The sequence below is a fragment of the Bison bison genome, unplaced genomic scaffold (genome assembly GCF_000754665.1).
Source record: "Bison bison bison isolate TAMUID 2011002044 unplaced genomic scaffold, Bison_UMD1.0 scf7180017864459, whole genome shotgun sequence".
NCBI lineage: Eukaryota > Metazoa > Chordata > Mammalia > Artiodactyla > Bovidae > Bison > Bison bison.
Window position 1 is genome coordinate 4,325,143 of NW_011495021.1, and position 15,030 is coordinate 4,340,172.

Genomic DNA, 15,030 nt, shown 5'->3' on the forward strand with positions numbered 1-15,030 from the left:
TTCACTCTCAGATCAGAAGATCTTTTATTTTTATTTTTCTCTAAACATCAAAAATTAAGCCTAAACTGACAAAACGTGGTCCACTGGAGAAGGGAATGGCAAACCACTTCAGTATTCTTGCCTTGGGAACCCCATGAACAGTATGAAAAGGTAAAAAGATAGGACAGTGAAAGATGACTTCTCCAAGCTGGTAGATGCCCAATATGCTAGTAGAGATCAGTGGAGAAATAACTCCAGAAAGAATGAAGAGATGCAGCCAAAGCAAAAACAATACCCTGTTGTGGATTAACTGGTGATGGAGGTAAAGTCCAAAGTTATAAAGAGCAATATTGCATTGGAACCTGGAATGGTAGGTCCGTGAATCAAAGAAAATTGGAAGTGGTCAAATAGGAGATGGCAAGATTAAACACTGATATTTTAGGAATCAGCAAACTAAAATGGACTGGAATGGGTGAATTTAATTCAGATGGCCATTATATCTACTACTGTGGGCAAGGATCCCTTAGAAGAAATGGAGTAGCCATCATAGTGAACAAAAGAGTCCAAAATGCAATTCAGTTCAGTTCATTTCGGTTCAGTCTCTCACTCATGTCTGACTCTGCAACCCCATGAACCACAGTACGCCAGGCCTCCCTGTCCATCACCAAATCCTGGAGTCCACCCAAGCCCATGTCCATTGTGTTGGTGATGCCATCCAACCATCTCATCCTCTTTCATCCCTTCTTCTCCTGCCCTCAATCTTTCCCAGCATCAGGGTCTTCTCAAAAGAGTCAGCTCTCCACATCAGGTGGCCAAAGTATTGGAGTTTCAGCTTCAACATAAGTCCCTCCAATGAACACCCAGGATTGATCTCCTTTAGGATGGACAGGTTGAATCTCCTTGCATTCCAAGGGACTCTCAAGAGTCTTCTCCAACACCACACGTCAAAAGCAGCAATTCTTTGGGGCTCAGCTTTCTTTATAGTCCAACTCTCATATCCATACATGACTACCGGAAAAACCATAGCCTTGACTAGATGGACCTTTGTTGGCAGAGTAATGTCTCTGCTTTTTAATATGCTCTCTAGGTTGGTCATCACTTTCCTTCCAGTGAGCAAGTGTCTTTTAATTTCATGGCTACAGTCACCATCTGCAGTGATTTTGAAGCCCAGAAACATAAAATCAGCCACTATTCTACTGTTTCCCCATCTATTTGCCATGAAGTGATGGGACCAGATGCCATGATCTCAGTTTTCTGAATGTTGTGCTTTAAGCCAACTTTTTCACTCTCTTTCACTTCCATCAAGAGGCTCTTTAGTTCTTATTCAGTTTTTGCCATAAGGGTGGTGTCATCTGTATATCTGAGGTTATTGATATTTCTCCCGGCAATCTTGATTCCGGCTTGTGCTTCCTCCAGCCCAGCATTTCTTATGATGTACTCTGCATAGAAGTTAAATAAGCAGGGTGACAATATACGACCTTGATGTACTCCTTTTCCTGTTTGGAACCAGTCAGTTGTTCCATGTCCAGTTCTAACTGTTGCTTCCTTCCCTGTATACAGGTTTCTCAAGAGTCAGGTCAGATGGTTTGGTATTCCCATGTCTTGAAGAATTTTCCACAGTTTTTTGTGATCCACACAGTCAAAGGCATTGGCATAGTCAATAAAGCAGAGATAGATGTTTTTTCTGGAACTCTCTTGCTTTTTTGATGATCCAATGGATGTTGGCAATTTGATCTCTGGTTCCTCTGCCTTTTCTAAAACCAGCTTGAACATTTGGAAGTTCACGGTTCACATATTGCTGAAGGCTGGCTTGGAGAATTTTGAGCATTACTTTACTAGTGTGTGAGATAAGTGCAATTGTGCGGTTGTTTGAGCATTCTTTGGCATTACCTTTCTTTGGGATTAGAATGAAAACTGACTTTGGGTGCAGTCTCAAAAATGACAGAATGATCATTCATTTCCAAGGGAAACCATTCAATAACACAGTAATCCAAGTCTATGCCCCAACCAATAATGCTGAAGAAGCTGAAATTTAATGGTTCTATGAAGACCTACAAGGCCTTCTAGAACTAATAGCCGAAAAAAACATCCTTTTCATGATAGAGGACTGGAATGCAAAAGTAGGAAGTCAGGAAATACCTGGAGTCACAGGCAAATTTGGCCTTGGAGTACAGAATGAAGCAGGGCAAAGGCTACTACAGTTTTCCCAAGAGAACACACTGATCATAGCAAACACCATCTTTCAATAACACAAGAGTAGACTCTACACATGGACATCACCAGACACTGTAGAGGAGGCAGGGATCAAGACCATTCCCAAGAAAAAAAATGCACGAAAGCAAAATGGTTGTTTGACGAGGCCTAACAAATAGCTCTGAAGAGAAATGAAAGGCAAAGGAGAAAATGAAAGATATACCCGTTTGAATGCAGAGTTTCAAAGAATAGCAAGGAGAGATAAGAAAGCCTTCCTCAGTGATCATTGCAAAGAAATAGAGGAAAACAATAGAATGGGAAACACTAGAGATCTCTTCAAGAAAATGAGAGATACCAAGGGAATATGTCATGCAAAGATGGGCTCAATAAAGGACAGAAATAGTATGAACCTAACAGAAGCAGAAGATATTAAGAAGAGGTGGCAAGAATACACAGAAGAACTATATAAAAAACATCTTCATGACCCAGATAATCACAATGGTGTGATCACTCAACTAGAGCCAGTCATTCTGGAACACAAAGTCAAGTGTCCCTAGGAAGCATCACTACAAACAAAGCTAGTGGAGTTGATGGAATTCCATTTGAGCTATTTCAAATCCTAAAAGATAATGCCTGGAAGTACTGCACTCAATATGCCAGCAAATTTGGAAAAACTCAGCAGTGGCTACAGGACTGGAAAATGTCAGTTTTATTTCCAACTCCAAGAAAGGCAATGCCAAAGAATGCTCAAACTATCGAACAATTGCGCTCATCTCACACACTAATTAAGTGATGCACAAAATTCTCCAACCCAGGCTTCAACAGTATGTGAACGGTGAACTTCCAGATGTCCAGTCTGGATTTAGAAAAGGTAGAGGAACCAGAAATCAAATTGCCTACTTCTGCTGGATCATCGAAAAAGCAAGAGAGTTCTTAAAAATCATCTGCTTCTGCTTTATTGACTATGCCAAAGCCACTGTGTGGGTCACAACTCTGGAAAATTCTTAAAGAGATAGGAATACCAGACCACCTGACCTGCCTCTTAAGAAATCTGTATGCAGGCCATCAAGCAACAGTTAGAACTGGTCATGGAACAACATACTGGTTCCAAATCAGGAAAGGAGTATGTCAAGGCTGTATATTTTCACCCTGCTTATTTAACTTATATGCAGAGTACATCACGAGATATGCTGGGCTGGATAAAGCACAAGCTAGAATCAAGATTACCGGGAGTAATATCAGCAACCTCAGATATGAAAATGACACCACCCTTATGGCAGAAGGCAAAGAAGAACTAAAGAGCCCCTTGATGAAAGTGAGAGAGGAGAGTTAAAAAGTTGGCTTAAAGCTCAACATTCAGAAAACTAAGATCATGGCATCTGGTCCCATCACTTCATGGCAAATGGGGAAACAATGAGAGACTTTATTTGGGGGGTTCCAAAATCACTGGAAATGGTGACTGCAGCCATGAAATTAAAAGATGTTTGCTCCTTTGAAGAAAAGTTATGACCAACCTAGATAGCATATTAAAAAGCAGAGACATTACTTTGCCAAAAAGGTCCATCTAGTCAAAGCTCTGGTTTTTCCAGTAGTCATGTGTGGATATGATAGTTGGACTATAAAGAAAGCTGTGTGCTGAAAAATTGATGCTTTTGAACTGTGGTGTTGGAGAAGACTCTTGGACTGCAAAGAGGTTCAATCAGTCCATCCTAAAGGAAATCATCCTGGAATATTCATTGAAGGACTGATGCTACAGCTGAAACTCCAATACTTTGGCCACCTGATGTGAAGTACTGACTCCTTGGGAAATACCCTGATGCTGGGAAAGACTGAAGACAGGAGGAGAAGGGGATGACAGAGGATGAGATGGTTGGATGGCATTACCAACATGATGGTCATGAGTTTGGGTAAATTCTGGGAGTTGGTGATGGACAGGGAGGCCTGGCATGCTGCAGTCCATGGGGTTGCAGAGTCAGACATGACTGAGCGACTGAAGTGAACAACTTTCATTCACTAATTCATTCACTAGCTTTACATACAATGACTACCAATGTGCCTAATAAAGGGAAAGTACTGAACAAATTTTAGGTAGAATTACTACAGTCTAACACTCTAGGAATTCTAGAAATTACTAGTGTTAGTAGACAATTTATTCATCATCTTTAACACTGAGATGTTTCACAGGCTTCCCTGATGGTCTAGTGGTTAAGAATCTGCCTGCCAGTGCAAGGGACACAGGTTACACTCCCGGTCTGGGAAGATCTCACATGACTGCTGTGGAGCAACAAAGCCCGTGCACCACAGCTACCAAGCCAGTGCTCTAGAGCCTACATGCTGAAAGTACTGAAGCCCACACACCTACAGCCTGTGCTGTGCCCATGATACGTGCCACACAACGAGAAGCCCGTGCATCGCAAGGCTCCATACACTAACGAGACAAAGCTCTCACGTAGCATCAAAGAAAATAAAGAAAGCGCAACCGAAATAAAGAAAGAAAGAAAAAGAAGTGCTTCACAGTGAAGTTATTAAGGAGGACACTGAAAATGCATAAATTCATACAATATATTATGACCCAAATTCTTGTTAGGAGAACAGCTCCAATGTAAGAGATCAGAATTTTGTAATCGTGACATTTTTCACATTCTTATTAAGGATATTAGCTATAACAATATTTTCCATTTGGGAAGTAGGATCAAACATGGTGATGGTGATGTATTCGAATCAAGGTTGAAGGAAGTCAATATGGGTCAAAAATGATCTGAATCATATTCATATCTCAACCCCCTTCTCTTAGGAAAAAAATGTACAGAATTGAGAAAGAAGATGGGATAGCCTCAAGATTCACACACCAATCCCTTCCTTTATATTTTGGGTCAGAAAAAATATAAAAAAATTTTAACTACAAATGTTTGTTTAGTTCCAAAATTAGTGTCACTCTATAAAGAAACCATTTCAAAATGATTGTAAAGGATGATAAACAGCTAGCTAAGTGATAGATCAGGATTTATGAATAACTAGTAGAATGTTTCTTCTTTTTAAATGTTAATTCCAGAGCATTTAGGAAAAGATTTGTGTTCTCCACCTTTCCATGGTAGCCATCACTCCCTATTACTTTTACCTTTTTATACATTCATGCAATATCTCTTACTGAGATAGAGTTTATGAACCTGAGAATAATGTTAGATATTTGAAATTTATAAACATCATCAATAAGCTCATATCATTATCATATGACAGTTGCACAGTTCAGATACCATGAAACTTATACTTGAGACAGAGTTCAATTCAAATATAGCTGTATTTTTTTTTCAAGAAGTGTTCAATCTATAGAGTCCCAGTAGCAGAGATAATAGGCACAAGCATAATAGCATTTCATATTAATGACCAGGTTGGGAATAAATAAAATTTAGCTTTTTTAAAGTTAGAGTTGTTACTTCCATCTAATTACCTTAAGTAATAACCTTGAAACATATAGTATTTAAAGCTATCATTTTGGCTTTCTTAAACCATTGCTAAAGTTTCTGAAAATTTTTTCTAGTAAGAAATAAAAGCATAAAGTTTAGAAATTAAATTTAGCTGGTGAAAGCCAATGCTGTTGTGTTGCTGATAAACACATACTCTTTTTAAGAGCATAGGACTATTTCTGTAAACACAATACTTACAAGGGAGAAAGAAATCAGTGTAATACTGAGTTTCAGAAATAAATCATTAGCAAAATTAGATAGAATTAATATTAGCTGCAAATGAGCCAGAGGATAGCTGGGCACCACGATGAGCAACTGAAACTTTTCTCCTGTTGACTCTTTGGGATAAATATAATGGCAGGAGCAGAACTGTGCTTGATTAAAAGATGAGACCACATTTTTCTTGGAATCAACAGGACCTCTCAGACCACATGTGCAGAAAAGATCCTCAGAGATCAAGGAAGAGAGGGGGTATCGGTGCATAAAATGTCCTGCCAACTTCCCAGAAACTCTCTTGCTAGAATTCATCCTGTGCAAAAGATCTAGGCGTACATTGGAGAGGGCTCTGAATCAGACTAGGCTAAGAAATCAGGCTCAGGAAAGAGGATTGACTAGGGAGAACCCTTACATTTGCCCCTATATAAGCACTTTATACTTAGAGCAATTTACATCCTTAGGTCTCTGGTTCCTTTCTGGCTCAAAGGACTTCGTGTGATCTTTTGGGGCTTCCTTGGTAGATCAGACAGTAAAGAATAATGTGCCTGCAATGCAGGAGACCGGAGTTCGATCCTTGGGTTGGAAGATCCTCTGGAGAAGGGAATGGCAACCCACTCCGGTAATCTTGCCTAAAGAACTCCATGGACAGAGGAGTCTGGCAGGCTACAATCCATGAGGTCTCAAAGAGTTAGACAGGACTGAGTGACTATCACTTTCACTTTCAAGCAATTTAAGCCACCCCAAATGCACACAACTCCCTCCAAGCCCGCCCTTGTGTTCTTCCACCCACCCTTTGCTTCTAATCAATGCTTTACCCACTTGACTACCTTCAAATCTTTGCTAAATTCTTTCCTCAAAGAAAACAAAAGCTGAGGTCCTGCTACAACCCACTGGCCATCATGGTCCAGCAGTTAGGATCTGGCACTCTCACCACCATGGCTTGGTTCAGTTCCCAGTCAGGAAACTAAGATCCTGCTTCAAGTCCCTGCACCCCATGGTCCTATTAATATCACAAATATTTCATAATTTGGAGTTATTCACATCAGTTCCACATATGTATACATGTAGACAGATCAATCCACATACATTGATACTTGAGAATTCATTCTTCAATTAATAAGGAACTATGCAAAAATGTAATATGGAGCTAAGCTGACTGAGCTCTGGGTCTCTTAGAGGAGATACCTCTTTTGTCTTTCTTTGAAAATTCTTTAAATATTTGAAAAGTGTCACCTATAGCAAAAGACACCAGGAAGACGCTTCTAGCTTTAGGAAACAAACAAACAAATGAAGATCCTGCTTCAAGTCCCTGCACCCTATGGTCCTGTTAATATCACAAATATTTCATAATTTGGAGTTATTCACATCAGTTCCACATATGTATACATGTAGACAGATCAATCCACATACATTGATACTTGAGAATTCATTCTTCAATTAATAAGGAACTATGCAAAAATATAATATGGAGCTAAACTGACTGAGCTCTGGGTCTTTTAGAGGAGATACCTCTTTTGTCTTTGAAAATTCTTTAAATATTTGAAAATTTAAAAATATTTAAATATTTGAAAAAATATTTAAATATTTGATGAATTCATCAAAATTGATATTCACATTATGATTATTTCAAGTTTTACCTTGATTTTCAAGTGGAGATCTAATGCTGCTCAGTGTTGGTGCAATATCACAAAAGACCCCCTCTGTAAGATGGGGGTCTATCCTTTCTTTGCTTATTTTGTATATCAGATTACCAACTTAAAAGTGAAGAGTAAGAAGGGACAGTGTAAGGGACAGTGGAGCTGGAATGGAATGATGAAGTCAATTTGGTTATCTCTGAAACAAAGCATTAAATAACCAGTGTCCCACTTAATATAAGATTTTGTTTTCCATTAAATGAATCAAGAATTTTCAGTCAGAAATTTTCTGGTAAGAATAACTCAGCTATTTCAAATCAGGAAAAGAGATGTTGTATGGAAATTACACGGAAGATTTCTTGTTTTTCTATTCAAAACTTCTCTGAGGATTTATGTTAAAAATGCAAGAAAACAGTTTTACTAAGTCAAACAAATAGTTTAAAAACTACATAATAAGGAATTATCATATATTCTATTTCATATTTAAGACCCACTGGAAACATCTAGCATATGCATGACTCAGTATACTCGGCCAAGTAACAGTGTGGAGAAATGTAGACCTTTCATTTCCCCACCATCTATTCCTGAATAGATGGTGAAATGTAGAGTCAAATTCTGGTACCTTCCAAAATAAGAAAAAGAAAACAATTCTTTTTCTGTCCTTTAGGAAAGGTCAGATTGTAACAGAAAACCATAAGCAATTAACCTTTAATCAATGGAATGATCGCATTGTATATACTTGTCTAAAACTAGGAAATATAGGTAAATATAAAGTTTTCCATCCCTTTAAACTGGTTAATTTCATTTTAATATGCAAAAGCATTTAGCTAATTATTCCTCCTTAGTGAGCCTAGGGATTTTTTTTCCAAAAATGTCTCTCATTACTCAAGATTTTGCCAATGGATTTTATCCAATTCCCTGCCAGACAGAGGGCACATTTTCAGAGCAGTATGAGCTCATAGGATTAGCATCATGAAAGCAAAGACCTTGTTTGCCTGTTGTAATCCTAGTCTGTAGAATGATGTCTGGCATAGAGGAAGTTCTTAGTATCCATGAGTGAGTAAATAAATTAATCTAGATTTCCTAGCTACTGCAGTCATTTCCAAATTATGGTGAGATTCTTCAAAAATAATTAGCCTTGCCTATAGCAGGGTGAAGTTCATTGTTTCCAACAAAGGCTGAGATTCTCTCATCTTTCTGAAAAAATGCTAAAGCATTGTTAATGATAAATCATAAAAGACAATGATAACAGAGTACTGATATGTAAAGTCAAATTACTGCAGCAAACCTCAAATCACCGCCATTCTTGGGGATTCATTACTCAAAACCAAGCTTCTCCCATCCCCAACATGTCCATCTCCCCATGCATTCATCCTTTTACTACCTTTGATTCTTTATCTCTACTCTAACCTCCCACTGCCTGTCACCTTTTCAGTCTTTCACATGGGCCCTCTAAAACTACATTCTTTAAAAACACATTTTGCAAATCACTGATCTATTCACATACTGTTTCTTCTACTTTTTCCCATAACTGAATCCTAGCTCTTTTCTGAAAGATTGCTTTCCCATCCACCTTGTCAACTGAACTTCAGCTCATTCCCCTATTCCTCATGAAATTTCTGCTTGAGGTGGGCATACTTTGTTTCTGACTCTACATTACCACTTCCAGACCAATGATGTTCCTTCAAAACTGGAAAAATATCTTTCTTTGAAACTAGGTCAGCCCAAAAAATGAAACTCTTTCCCTCATTGTCATTTGTAACTGTATATTTCCTATTTTTTGCTCTTGAAATACTTCTTTTCTAACAAATATTACCACCATTGTCGTGGCCTTTCATGAGGCAGAATACATATCCAAACACAAACTACTTATTCCTTTTACCTTTGTAAAACCAATAACATCAGTCATCTTCCCAAAAGAATTATAAAATATTGATATTAACATCTATTCTTCCAAATCTCACATAAGCTACAGTTGTTGTTATTCAGTTGCTCAGTTCTATCAAACTCTTTGCAATGACATAGACAGCAAAACACCAGACTTCCATGTAATTGACTATTTCCCAGAGTTTGCTCAAATGAATGTCCACTGAGTCAGTTCAGTTCAGTTCAGTCAGTTCAGAGTTATGTCTGACTCTTTGCGAACCCATGGACTGCAGCACACCAGTCTTCCCTGTCCATAACCAACTCCCAGAGTTTATTCAAACTCATGTCCACTGAGTTGGTGATGCCATCCAACAATCTCATCCTTTGTGGTCCCCATCTCCTCCCGCCTTCAATCTTTCCAAGCATCAAGGTCTTTTGAAATGAGTCAGTTCTTCATATCAGGTGGCCAAAGTATTGAACTTTCAGCTTCAGCATCAGTCCTTCCAATGAATATTCAGGACTGATTTCCTTTAGGATGAACTGGTTGGAGCTCCTTGCTGTCCAAGGGAGTCTCAAGAGTCTTCTCCAACACAACAGTTCAAAAGCATCAATTCTTTGGCACTCAGCTTTCATTAGAGTCCAACTCTCACATTCATACATGACTACTGAAAAAAAACATAGCTTTGACTAGATGGACCTTTGTTGGCAAAGTAATATCTCTGCTTTTGGTCATAACTTTTCTTCCAAGGAGCAAGTGTCTTTTAATTTCATGGCTGATGTCACAATCTGCAATGACTTTGGAGCCAAGAAATAAAGTCTGTCACTGTTTCCATTGTTTCCCCATCTATTTGCCATGAAGTGATGGGACCAGATGCCATGATATTAGTTTTCTGAATGTTGAACTTTAAGCCAGCTTTTCACTCTCCTCTTTCACTTTCATCAAGAAGTTCTTCAGTTCCTCTTTGCCTTCTGTGATAAGAGTGTTGTCATCTGCATATCTGAGGTTATTGATATTTCTCCTGGTAATCTTGATTCCAGCGTGTGCTTCACCCAGCCTGGTGTTTTGCATGATGTACTCTGCATAGAAGTTAAATAAGCAGGATAACAATATACAGCGTTGATGTACTCCTTTTACTATTTGGAACCAGTCTGTTGTTCTATGTCCAGTTCTAACTGTTGTTTCTTGACCTGCATACAGATTTCTCAGGAGGCATGTCAGGTGGTCTGGTATTCCTATATCTTGAAGAATTTTCCACAGTTTGTTGTGATCCACACAGTCAAAGGCTTGCCATAGTCAGTAAAATAGAAGTAGATGTATTTCTGGAACTCTCTTGCTTCTTTGATGATCCATTGGATGTTGGCAATTTGATCTCTGGTTCCTCTGCCTTCTCTAAATCCAGCTTGAACATCAGTTCATATATGGTTGAAGCCTAGATTGGAGAACTTTGAGCACTACTTTTCTACTGTGTGAGATGAGTGTAATTTTGCAGTAATTTGAACATTCATTAGTATTGCCTTTCTTTGGAATTGGAATTAAAACTGAACTTTTCCAGTTCTGTGGCCACTGCTGAGTTTTCCAATATGCTGGCATATTAAGTGCAGCACTTCCATGGCACATCTTTTAGGATTTGAAATAGCTCAACTGGAATTCCATCACCTCAACTAGCTTTGTTCGTAGTGATGCTTCCTAAATCCCACTTGACTTCAGACTCCAGAATGTCTGGCTCTAGGTGAATAATCATACCATCGTGTTTATCTGGGTCATTAAGATCTTTTTTGTATAGTTCTTCTGTGTATTCTTGCTACTTTTTCTTAATATCTTCTGCTTCTGTTAGGTCCATAGTGTTTCTGTCCTTTAATGTGTCCATCTTTGCATGAAATATTCCCTTTGTATCTCTAATTTTCTTGGAGAGATCTCTAATCTTTCCCATTCTATTGCTTTTCTCTATTTCTTTGCACTGATCACTGAGGAAGTCTTTCTTATCAGTCCCTGCTATCCGTTGGAACTCTGCACATAGATGGGTATATTTTTCCTCTTCTCCTTTGACTTTAGCTTCTCTTTTTTTCTCAGCTATTTTTAAGGCCTCCTCAGACAACCATTTTGTCTTTTTGCATTTGTTTTTCTTGGGGATGGGCTTGATCACTGTCTCCTGTACAATGTCATGAATCTCTGCCCATACTTCTTCAGGGACTCTGTCTACCAGATCTAAACCCTTAAATCTATTTGTCACATCCACTGTACAATTGTAAGGGATTTGATTTAGATCATACCTGAATGGTCTAGTGTTCTTCCCTACTTTCTTCCATTTAAGTCTGCATTTATCAATAAGGAGTTCATGATCTGAGCTACAGTCAGCATCCAGTCCCTTTTTTGCTGACTGCATAGAGCTTGTCTCTCTTTGGCTGCAAAAAATATAATTAGTCTGATTTTGGTATTGACCACCTAGTGATGTCAATGTGTAGTCTTTTCTTGTGTTGTTGGAAGAGGATGTTTGCTATGACCAATGCGTTCTCTTGGCAAAACTCTGTCAGCCTTTGCCCTGCTTCACTTTGTATTCCAAGGCCAAACTTGCCTGTTACTCCATATATCTCTTGACTTTCCATTTTTGCATTCCAGTCCCCTATCATGAAAAGGACATCTTTGGGGGGTGTTAGTTCTAGAAGGTCTTGTAGGTAATCATAGAACCATTCAACTTCAGCTTCTTTGGCATGAGTGATCTGGGCAAAGACTTGGATTACTGTGATATTGAATAGTTTGCCTTGGAAATTAACAGAGATCATTCTGTTGCTTTTGAGATTGCACACAAGTACTGCATTTCAGACTCTTTTATTGACTATGAGGGCTAATCCATTTCTTCTAAGGGATTCTTGCCCACAGTAGTATATATAATCTTCATCTGAATTAAATACACCCATACAGTCCATTTTAGTTCACTGATTCTGAAAATGTAGATGTTCACTTTCCATCTTCTGTTTGACCACTTCCAATTTACCTTACTTAATTTATGGACTTAACATTCCAGGTTCATATGCAATATATTGTTCTTTACAACATTAAACTTTACTTCCATCACCAGTCACATCCACAGCTGGATGTTGTTTTTGCTTTGGCTCCATCTCTTCATTCTTTCTGCAGTTATTTCTTCACTCTTCTTCAGTAGCGTATTGAGCACCTACTGACCTGCAGAGTTCATGTTTCAGTGTCATGTCTTTTTGCCTTTTTGTACTGTTTATGGGGTTCTCAAGGCAAGGATACTGAAGTGGTTTGCAATCCTTTCTCCAGTGGACCATGTTCTGTCAGACCTTTCCACCATGACCCATCCATCGTGGGTAGCCTACATGGCATGGCCCACAGTTTCATTGAGTCAGACAAGGCTGTGGTCCATGTGATCATTGAGTCAGTGATGCCATCCAATCATCTCATCCTGTCATACCCTTCTCCTCCTGCCTTCAATCTTTCTTAACATCAGGGTCTTTTCCAATGAGTTGGCACTTTACATCAGTTTGTCAAATTATTGGAACTTCAGCATCAATACTTCCAAGGATTATTCAGGGTTGATTTCCTTTATGATTGACTGGTTTGATCTCCTTGCTGTCCAAGGGACTTTTGAGTGTCTTCTCCAGCACCGCAGTTCAAAAACATCAATTCTTTGCCACTCAGCCAGCTTTATGGCCCGACTCTGTCTTCAGTACCTGACTACTGGGAAAACTACAGCCTTGACTAGACGGATTTCTGTCAGCAAAGTAATGTCTCTGCTTTTCAATATGCTGTCCTGGTTTGTCAGGTTTGTGATATGGCTTCCCTGATAGCTCAGTTGGTAAGGAATCAGCCGGCAGTGCAAGAAACCACAGTTTGATTCCTGGGTCAGGAAGAAACACTGGAGAAGTGATAGGCTACCCACTCCAATATTCTTGGGTTTCCCTTGTGGCTCAGCTGGTAAAGAATCTACCTGCAATGTGGGAGACCTGGGTTCAATCCCTGGGTTGGAAAGATCCCCTTGAGAAAGGAAAGACTACCCACTCCAGTATTCTGTCCTGGAGAATTCCATAGACTGTATAGTCCATGGAGCCATAAAGAGTCGGACACCACTGAGTGACTTTCACATTCACTTTTGGGTTTGTCGTAGGTTTTCTCCCAAGGAGCAAATGTCTTTTGGTTTCATGGCTGCAATCACCTTCTGCAGTAATTTTGGAGCCCCAAAATATAAAGTCTGTCACCATTTCCATTGTTCCCTTGTCTATTTGCTATAAAATGATAAAACCGGATTCCATGATCTTCATTTTTTGAATGCTATGTTTTAAGCCAGCTTTTTCATTCTCCTCTTTGACCTTCATCAAAAGGCTCTTTAGTTTCTCTTAGCTTTCTGCATTAAGGGTGGTGTCATCTGCATATTCTGCATATCTAAGAGTACTGATGTTTCTCCCTGCAGTCTTGATTTCAGTTTGTGCTTCATCCAGTCTGACATTTCACATGATTTACTCTGAGTATAAGCTAAATAAGCAGGTGGCAATATACAGCCTTGTCATACTCCTTTCCAAAATAATCTACAGTATTTGTTGCTTAACTGTATTGAAATCTTCAGCTTCTCTACCTTTTACATTTTCAACATTAATTTCATTTCCTAAACAGCTCAGACCTTGTTGCTCATTATTTCAACCAACCATTCTTTTACTACTACTCTCAAATTTTCTTTGCCTCATTCTTATCTGCTGCCCTACTAAGGAAAATCCTTGCTCTAAGAAAATCCATTCTGAACTTCAAAAGTTTATATGTTCAATTAATAAATTCAAAAATTGATGTGTTTTTGGCTTATTATCTACCTCAGTGAAAAGCATCAAGTGCTCAGTTCCAGAAAAATAGTCATACTTGACTACCTCTCTTTAATCCTATATCCAATCAGTTAGCAAGTTTTATCATAGTTCTAAATATATCAATATCTATGGTAGATGCCTTCTTAAATTACAATTCATAAAAATGTACACTCTGGGTGATGAAACAAATAGCCTCTTGGAAACAGTATAGAAAGATGAGGTATGTGTTGGAGGAAAATCCCTACCATTCTAACAATAATAAGTAGATGGAAGTTTCCATTTTTCCCCTATTAACCTGGAGCAAAGAGAAGAAATCCATAGTTTAAAAAAGGGAAGATATGAAAAAAAAATTTTTGAAGAAGAAAATGCGGCTGAAGAATATGATCATAGCCATGGGCCTTGTGAATCTCCCAAGATTCTCTACGGAGTGGAAAAAACAATTGTCTTTCTTAATATTCTCTAATATTTCATTGAGAATTGGGTTTTTTCTTCCATTACTGTTTGTTATTTTCAAACATTTAGTAAAAATCTGTTCTTAACTACTGCCTTCCTCTGGAGTAGTCTTATTACATCATATAAAATAATTTTTATATTCTTAGCTAGTATCTGATAAAACTGATACAATCTGAATTCAAGAGAAGATGGATAAAGTTTCATTGAGAGGAATGAATCAAAATGGTGGAATAGGACATGAAGCTCACTTCCTCCCACAATAAATAGAAAATGCAATGACATGAGGAACAATTCTCACAGAATACCTACTAAACACAGGTAAAACATCTCAGACATTCAGCATTGCAAGAAAGATTTCCACATACTGGGGTAGGACAAAAGAAAAAAAAACAAAAAAACAAGAGGGGGTAGGA